We start from the raw sequence: 9,762 nt of genomic DNA on the forward strand, positions 1-9,762 counted from the left end.
AACCGCAGAGTGCGAGGCTGATGTTTCTGTTGCAGTAGGTTTTGCTATTTCCTCCAAGAGTTTTTCCAGTGGGCCTGTCAGAGAGTTGTGGTCTGCAGATCCTCCAGCAGAATTTTGGGGTTCAATCGGTACAGAACACTCAGATGAATTTTCACCTGTCATTATAATTGCCCCGCTCTCCAGCATCTCGGATGTTGACACGAAGGGCTCATGGACCAGCAAGCCATCAAGGAAGTTGTGCAGATGGTTATGCACTTTGTCCAGATGAATCTTGGGTTGTTCATCAATGTCCTCTTTGTTGTGGTCGATCCTGTTCACTTCCAGTAGCAACTTAATCTGGGTTGATGATTTTAGGTGTGAAGATAGACGAATTTGGGACTGCTCTTTGTCGTACGGATTCTGGGTCAGGGGTATCGCAACAACCCTTTAAATTTTCCAGGGAGTATGATGTGGCGTGATGGACACTGGTCGAGCCACTGCTGGAAGAACTTTGACCGCTTGTTGTGCTAGAACTTGGAAGCGTGGAATATGTTGAAGGGAGTGATGAAAAAGTTTCTTTTTCATTTGAGTTGTCCTGTTGCAAGTTACAACAAACGCCCTGGTCTCTGGTCTTGGTTTCTTTTGCACTAAGATCCCTATCAAGTGAAAGGAGCTTCTCCAATTTCTGCTCGAGAACTAGTTGAAACCGCGAGAAAAGTTATGTGTACATTTCATTGATAACTTTGGCAATTTTCATCTTGGCCTGGAATTGAAAGAAAAACCATCAGATATTATTAACACCAAGAATGAAAAGAAGTTATTAATACCGAAAATGGAAAATATCTTGTGAACTACTGTACGTTGTGTCAATAATTGCAGAAAGGGCATGGAATAATGTGCGCACAAGGACACATGGTGTGCTGCGGGAAGCGCGGCTAACAAAGTCCATGAATCATGGTGAACACATTCCTTGAAAGAGCACACTCGACGTACCTTACTAAGCATGGTTGATCTACCATCGTAGGGAAGCAGTGCTATATTTAACACAAAGGCACAGCTAACGTACTATAGGAAGCACTTCTATATTTAACACAAAGGCACAGTTAACCTACTATAGGAAGCACTTGTAGTTTTAACACAAAAAGCACAGATGACGTACTATAGGGAGCACTTCTATATTTAACACAAAGGCACAATTAACGTTCTATAGGAAGCACCTGTAGTTTTAACACAAAAGCATAGGTAACATACTATAGGGAGCACTTCTATATTTAACGCAAAGGCACATCTAACGTATTGTAGGACGCACTTCTAGTTTTAACACAAAAGCACAGCTAACGTACTATAGGAAGCACTGCTAGTTTTAACGCAAAGGCACGGCTAACGTATTATAGGAAGCACTTCTAGTTTTAACACAAAAGCACAACTAACGTACTATAGGAGGCACTTGTATATTTAACACAAATGCACAGTTAACGTACTATAGGAAGCACTTTTATATTTAACACAAAAGCACGGCTAACGTATTATAGGAAGTAGTTCTGGTTTGAACACAAAAGCACAGATAACGTCCTATAGGAAGCACTTCTGGTTTTAACACAAAGGCACAGCTAAGGTACTATAGGAAGCACTTTTATATTTAACACAAAAGCATAGCTAAGGTACTATAGGAAGCACTTTTATATTTAACACAAAAGCACAACTAACGTACTATAGGAAGCAGTTCTAGTTTTAACACAAAAGCACAGCTAACGTACTATAGGAAGCACTTCTGGTTTTAACACAAAAGCACATCTAACGTCCTATATGAAGCACTTCTAGTTTTAACACAAAAGTACAGCTAACGTACTATAGGAAACTATCTGGATGAACACAATAGGACATGTATCTGTTTCATAAAAACTTAGGGAACATCATTTGAAACATAAAATCAGGTGCAGAAAGCTGGAAATCACTTACGGAACAAAGTTTTTCTTGAGACACAAATTCTTCTATGTAGGATTCTAGTCTGGGACTCATTTGGAAAAATGGCGCCTGAAAGCCAGGCGGTGGTTGGAAAGGCGTGCGCCTAATGTCTTCCAGCTGCCATGTGGAAGGAAAGAATTACAGTCAAGTCAAATTAATACATGGCAGCTAAGTCATTATGTTGAGTCGAAAACTTCGTCAAAGGAAAATGATGAAAAGTTGACTCACCGTGTGTTTCCCAAAAATTCTGTCCTCTGTTGACAGGCTGTCTATGTTAGCATAATTCTTAATGGCCTCTGTGTCCCACATGACAAGTCTTGCAGGAGTGTCAGGTTCCAGGTCCATAATCTTCGTATCCAAGTACTCAAAATACGTTATCTGCAAGTGGGGAAGAGGTAAAAATTAATCATGTTCTTGTAGCTACCTGTGGGTATAAAGAAGTGTACAAGTTAGTGAACGAACCACTGGAATCAGGAGCCAGCCACACAGGGCGCGTGCGAATCCTTTGTCCTTGAAGGTCTGGAGTGATGTCACCAGTTTCTCTATGACAGCATTGGACCAATCACATGATGATATGTTACTTGCTGGTCCTTCTAGAGCGGCTAAATAGTTAGGGCTAACGCAATCATATGTCGTTGGGCATAGAAATACCGTTGTTGCAAACATCACGAAAACCCGTTGAAACACTTCTCCTGTCAGCTCTGGGGTTATGAGATCAGTTAACTCTCTTATATTTGGAGCGTGCCCAGCACACCGAGTTTCAGACTTAACCTGACATCTGAAAGCTTCTGAGCATTTTCTAGGGATAATCTGCCTGCCCAGTGGAATTCCTAAGATCCGGTGCACGGTGTACGAGTTGATAAGGAATCTGTATCCACTAGGCAGTATGAAACACCTGGAAGGGCAATCAAAATAGCGGACAAGCCAGCGAACGAAACACCTTGGAAGGTCGCGACAGCACAGATCTAGAAGGTATCCAAAACCAATATCTCTGACAAGCTGCTTTTGTGGTTCTGTTAGCTTTTCACAGACAGTAATGAATTTCTGGAAGCTAAGTTTTGTGCTGAACTCTTCTTCGTATTCACCCATTGCAGAAGCTCTGTGGACAAAGATAAGAAATGACCTTTAGCAAATGTATTGTTGAACCACATGCTTTTCTGGCAGAAGCTTACATATAAACGCTGAGTCAGCAAAACAGAGACAAATATTTAAGCCGTCATTAAAAATGCAGCTAGAATGAGAGGCATTGATTTCCAAAGAAATTTCAATGACACACGCGAGATGCATGATAAAAAACACCTACTTCGAGGCAGCAAGCTGCTTCTTTGTCCTATACTCCTCAACAAGCTTTTTGTGCGCTGCATGTTTTAACTCGATCCTTAGTCTCTCTGTCTCTAGTTGGTCATGAACCATGAAATCTTGGGTGACAATCTCCGTGCCATCGACAGACTGAGACTGAGTCTCCGACAGCTGTGGGGTGGAGTCCATCTCATCGAACTCTACATAAGAGGTCATGAGACGTCATCGTTACCAGGTCAGCTATGTAAGATAGTTGTTAGCAGTCCATGTGAGACCATCATCAACAGGTTGGTTAGCTAAGACGGGTTCTAACTCTGAGTTAGTAACTGCTTTGCAAAAATGGACGTAAATCCTTTGGATCTCTGCTATAGATTGCGGATCTATACAAATAATTTGACCTGTCTCTAGCTGGTTAGCTAAGACAAGTGCTTAAGTTTTGCATGGCTGGGGATATAACTCAAGTTAGCAAAACCACGGCGCAAGCATGCAGTTGGCATGATTAAAGTGAGGTTAGCTGAGTCCTAATTTTAAATCCATAACCCCTCTGATGTTAAGACGGCGCAACAATTTCAGCACGGACCAGCTGAAGATAATTGGATCCGGAACCGATATTCAAATCGCGCCCCACCTGCTGTGTTGCGCACATGCGGTGTGTACGCAGCCCGCGGAATTGCTAGCACCGGTAATTTTTTTGTTCAAACGTTGAATCGGTGGCATAATCATGGTGAGGATGCAATGGATTACCTGAACAGGAGATCCACGGCGAGTGAGATGAAGGAGACCGATAATTTTTCAGTGACGAGCGAACTCTGCGCAGGGATCAGGATTGGCTTTCCTTTGGAGAGCTCGCCTGTCGCCACCGATGCTAGATGGAGAGAGATCTGGAACTCATCTGCGGACGACCCCACAAGTTAGTCAAATACTTGGAGGAACTATTTGAGAGCCCACATGTCAGTATGAGTTTGAAGTCCACCTACCACATTTTCTCACCTTAGATGGAGGTACTCCTCGTAGGACTCATATAAGGTGGACCCCACAAGTTAGTGAGAGACTTAGAGGAATTAGTAACTGAGAGCCCACTTGTCAGTGTCGTCGACGGTCAAGTGAAGTCGACCTACCACATCTCGTTACGCCCAAGAAACATGCCCATCTCTCATGCGTCGCAAAACTCACCCCACCTATCAGGTTATTCTTCTCCTGCACGCAAAAAAATGAAGTAGCCTCTCTCTTTTTTTCTCTCTCTCTCCCTCTCTCTTTCTCTTTTCTCTCTCTCCGAGATTCAAAATCATTGAAGGGGATCGCTGACAAACTGCAGGGAAGCAGATCCCCCTACAATTTAGCAAGGTGTGATTTCCGAACAATCGACGCATAAGATTCGGCAATAAAAGGTTAGTAAAAAAAATTATCAACGCACCTTTTGCGTGGCGATTCTTGATACACGAGATTCAATTCGTTGATGAATTTGTTGTGGTCGGGATTCATAGAATAAAACAGTTTAGTTTTACACTGTAGCTTTGATTTGAGTTTGTTTTTTGTTTTGTATCCTCTCGTCCTTGTAATACGAGGTTGTTACTTTTGTTAGGTTTCAGGGTTATCTTTGTGTTAAGTGTTGCACAAGCAAATTAGCATCAGTGGATCTCACTTTGGTTGAGGTTGTAGTTTAATTAAAAATTAATATATGTATATATTTATATATGTTAATTATATAGAACTAAAAATATATCTCTGTTGATATCGACTTCGAAAAGTTTCAACACTGATACTGCAGGTTTATAACCTTTATATTTATTACGTCTCTTTGTCGGGGCAGATGTTCAGGAGTGCGTCATCTGGTTAGGACAACAGGGACGGTCGGTCTTTGAATGGCATCGGCAAGGATTATGGGAGGCAGGTAATAGTAAGGTAGTTGAACATTAGTGTTTGGTCTTTTATTTCTGGGACGTTTGTTGTCAAGGTGTCACCACTGAGAACACCAAATAGTAGATCATTAACAACAACAAAAATGACTTATATATCCTGGATGAATGTTGTAACATCTGTTTATCCTGTGCATCTACTCTGCAGTTGAGTATCGAGAGGTGGAAGAAAACAATTACTACAAAATGAGAAGAAGATCAAGGATGCAGATGCTGTCAAACACGCACATGCGATGCGGGCTGGAATAATTGGAGTCAAGAGTGAGATACAAGTTCTTGGCAAACGTCCCAACCAGGAGCATGGTGTGCAACAGACACCTGCCAAGAGGAGCATTCTAAGCAGCAGAGACTCCACTAAGCAGATTGTGCAGGTAACGACGAAAACTTCAAACGCTAGTTTTAACGTACGTGGAAGTTTTAGACGCACGTGCCTCTAATTATTTTTTGGTTTGAAGACACAGATGCCCACAAAGGCACAGAGCGTGCGTTGTGACGGCCCAGCATTTGTAGGCGGTCATAATGAAGAGGTAAAGGGGTAACAGAATTTCCTTTGATGCAAGCAGAAGGATCATTGGCAACAAAAGCATTGGTGTTCAAGGATTCGGTACGGCTTGCACAAGCAAGAAGAGCCCAACGACAAAATCAAACATAGGAGCAATAAGCTCTACCATACAGCAGCATCAGAAAGCAATACAAGTGACAACATATACGAACGTGCAACAACATTTAAAGCAAATTTATATTTTTTTCTTTGTTTTCGTCTGGTATATTTAAATTGCAGTATCTTCCACACGCAGGTGTACGAGGAAGGAAGCAAGTATCACGGTAGTCCACAGATCGATGAAAACATAATGCAAGGTCCTTTGAAAGGATCACTTGTGGCGTTCAACATGAGGGGTCCTTCCAAAGGATCTCCGATGGCATTCAAAATCGTCAGCGAAATCACCAATGCACGGAGGTTGTCGCCAAGATTTTCTGGACAAGAGAGGCATGGGAAAACAAAGGTAACGTCGAAACTATGTTTTTTCAATTCAACACACAAACAGTTTTATGGGAGAACAGGGTAAAGTGCAAAACAGGAGGACGGCTGTCCGTCTTGTACGGCTGTATGTGCAGTTGTTCTTTTATATAGGATGTTGTTGTGCCTCTCCGGTTGTATGGTGTAAACAGAAGTACATCTGTGCCTCTTTGTGCAGATGTGTGTGTAGCATGGTCACATTCGTGCTGCTAGGTGTAATGTGAACAGTGCCTCTGGTGTACCGCTTATACTCGGTGAAGAGGCACGGGTCTGGTTTTGGTATACCAGATGAGCCCTGATGAGTCATATAAATCTTTTGTTTAGAAATCTAAAAAAATGCATATGCTCCTCTGGACATCTAATTCTGTTTCTTGCCTTGTGTTCAGGATTTGGCGGAGGGGATAACAGATGAGGGAAAGAAATATCATAGTTCTCCATCCATTTCAAAGGAAACACAACGTTCACAGCAGCAAGTAGCGTACAGCGCCAGCACGGATTGCATGGTAGAAGCAGCACAGTCCCTTGGTTGCACGAGTGCCGGAGAAACAGGGAGCAGCATTGCACAATGCAATATTGGAGAGGCAGACTCATTTATGGATTTGACTGTGCCATGCAGAAACGACGCTGCTGCGTGTGACAAACAACAGAGCAGCAGCAACTCCGCTGTAAGTGGACTTGTGGCTGGCGATGAGACTGATGTCGTCAGAAGTGAATGCGATCAGACGAACGAAGACACGGTAGATAGAATCATCATGGCGCCGCCGACCATTGTAGGGAAAGAAATGGACGACATATTTAAAGAAGGCATATACCCAACGATTCAGGAGGTCACCGAAGTGCTCGAACCAGAGGGTGGTATGGTATTCGGATCATTGGATGAGTGCTTTTTGTTTTTCTGCAGATATGCTAGAAAGGTTGGCTTTGCTGCCAAGCGATCAACGAGCAGAAGATCGACATATGATCAGCAGCTTGACAAGCAGGTGTTTCAGTGCACCAAGGAAGGGCAGAATAAAACAACTGAGAGACATGTTAAGGAGAGAAGGAGCAACTGCTTGATACGGACAAGCTGCCCAGTCCAAATAACAGCCAAGAGGGATACATATAGGAGGAAATGGTATCTGAAGAACGTGCGTCTAGAGCACAACCACCAGCTTCACCCATCTGATTGGATGCTGAAGTTCATGAGATGCTATAAGAAGATGACACCTCAGGAGAAATTCTTTATACAAGTGCTGCAGAAGGCGAGGTTAGAACCAAGGAAGGTTATGCAGATTTTTACTGCCATGGGGAAACCGAGGCGAGAAATTATGTTCGACACGATTGACATAAGCAAAATTCCATGCCGGGACAGGGCTGGAGAGCGTGGCACTGATATCGCAGACACCATGAAACTGTTTGCTGATATGCAGAGGCGGAGGCCGGGATTCCACCATGTGGAAGAGAGAGAGAACAATGTAGTGCGCGGCCTGTTCTGGACATGCTCCTTGTGTAAGATGAATTATGATCTATATGGAGATTTCGTGTCTTTTGACTCGACATTCTCTACGAATATATATGGCTTGCCATTTGCACCAATTATAGGTGTCGACAACCACGGGTCGACCGTCCTGTTTGGAGTAGGCCTTCTGAAGGATGAGAAAATAGGGTCATTCAAGTGGCTCCTAAGCACGTTTGTCGAGGCAATGGGAGGTAAAGAGCCGAAATACATAATAACAGACCAGGACCAGGCGATGAAGACTGCAATAAAGGAAGCTCTTCCGAGGATGAGGCACAGGTTTTGCTGGTGGCATATTAGGAAGAACCTGAAGGAAAATAACGCAGCAGTGTTTGTGCAGCACTCAGGGATGTCTAATGATATATTTCGAATCATCAAAAACTCACTAGGTCAAGACGAGTTTGAGCGTGCCTGGAAAGCAGCAATTTCTCTGCATAAGGCGGAAGGCAACAAACACCTGAACACGCTATGGGAACTCCAAAATTTTAGGGTGCCGGCCTACTTCAAGGATTGTTTCTATCCTTTCTCGTCAACAACTACTCGCAGTGAGAGCACGAATTCGATGTGGAAGAATTATGTCGACCACAAGGACACTATAAAAAGGTTTGTTAATGCGTATCACACGATTCAGCAAAATTGCCTCGCCACGCTTGACAAGAAAAGACACCAAACAGAAGAGAAGGCGCCATCACTAGAGACGAGTTTTCCGATTGAAAGACAAGCAAGTCAAGTATACACGAATGAAATTTTCAGGAAATTCCAGCTGAAGCTACGGAACCGGACTTACTTCAAGTGCTCTGACCTGGCAAAGGGGAGGCAGTATTTTTTAAAAAGATTATTGAGCCTGGAGAAAAAGTGTGGAAACCATATCCGGGCGAGGAATTTGACAGGTCTGAGTTCAGGGTAGATGTGGACAAGCAAAAAGAAATATACAGTTGCAGCTGCAAGAAAATGAGTAGGGATGGCATTCAGTGCTGCCATGTGCTTAAGGTGATGGACCAAACAGGCATGATCGATCAACTTCCAAAATCCTTTGTCATCCCCAGATGGACCAGGAATCTATCAGAGAGTCTGAAAGTTCTGTCTACAAGTCAAGGTGATAGCATGATCGTACAAGACGATGAAACTATGAGATTCGGCCTCGCTTACACTGAGTTGTCGGATATCTGTTCAAATGCTTGCAGAAAAGAGAAGTCATACCGTGTGCTGCGTGAGTGTACGGTAGATATGAAAATAAAAGTCATGGCGGCACTTGCCGAGGAACCAGACACATGCATTCTTGCCGAAACTCTCAAGAACCCTCCCATGAGTGGCTCAAAGGGTACGAAAAAAGGAGATCGAATCAAAGCTGGTTCTGAGAAGAAAGGAAAAGGCAACAAAGCCGCATCCAAGTGCGGCCATTGTAGAGTAAAGGGTCACAGGAAAACAAACTGCCCGGATAACCCAGAAGTCCAGGAGAGGATGAGGATTGAAGAGGAGAAGAGGAAATCGCAGCAGGAGAAGAGGGCAAGGTCAATGAAATGGCCGACAACACCGACAACACCATCGAGGACATCAAACGGCTCAGGACAATGCACTCCAAGCCCAGGAGGAAGACGTCAGACGTCAACAACTCCAACGACCCCACTGACAGCAGGGAGCATTTACCAAAGTCTTGCATGTACACCAGAATCAATCATCACACAAGCCAGGCACACAGAATGTGTGCAGGGAAGCCCGAGACAAGGCACGGAATCTGCGCAGTCCATTTTCAGAAAGGAAAGGTCTAAGTGGAGACTTTTTGGTACCGGAGAATAGTATAAATAGAAAAATTAAAAAGTAATAATGCAGCTTAAACAGGACGTAAGCAAAAAACAGTGATGACCGCAATCTTTCGCTTTGTTTTTATGTATGAATATTAATTTTACAGGTAAATAGGTTGAATAGCTACACAGAAGGGTGGGGTTGCACAAGGGTCGAGAAGGAAGAATGGATCGCTGAACATTCAAAAACAAGGCCGCACATGGAGCGATGAAATAGCAAGCAATTGGTGGGGAGGGCGGGCGGTTGTCGATTGTTTATTGTCTTGTGCTGTGGTTATAAGAACGGCT

The sequence above is a fragment of the Aegilops tauschii genome, chromosome 2 (assembly GCF_002575655.3).
Source record: "Aegilops tauschii subsp. strangulata cultivar AL8/78 chromosome 2, Aet v6.0, whole genome shotgun sequence".
Lineage (NCBI taxonomy): Eukaryota > Viridiplantae > Streptophyta > Magnoliopsida > Poales > Poaceae > Aegilops > Aegilops tauschii.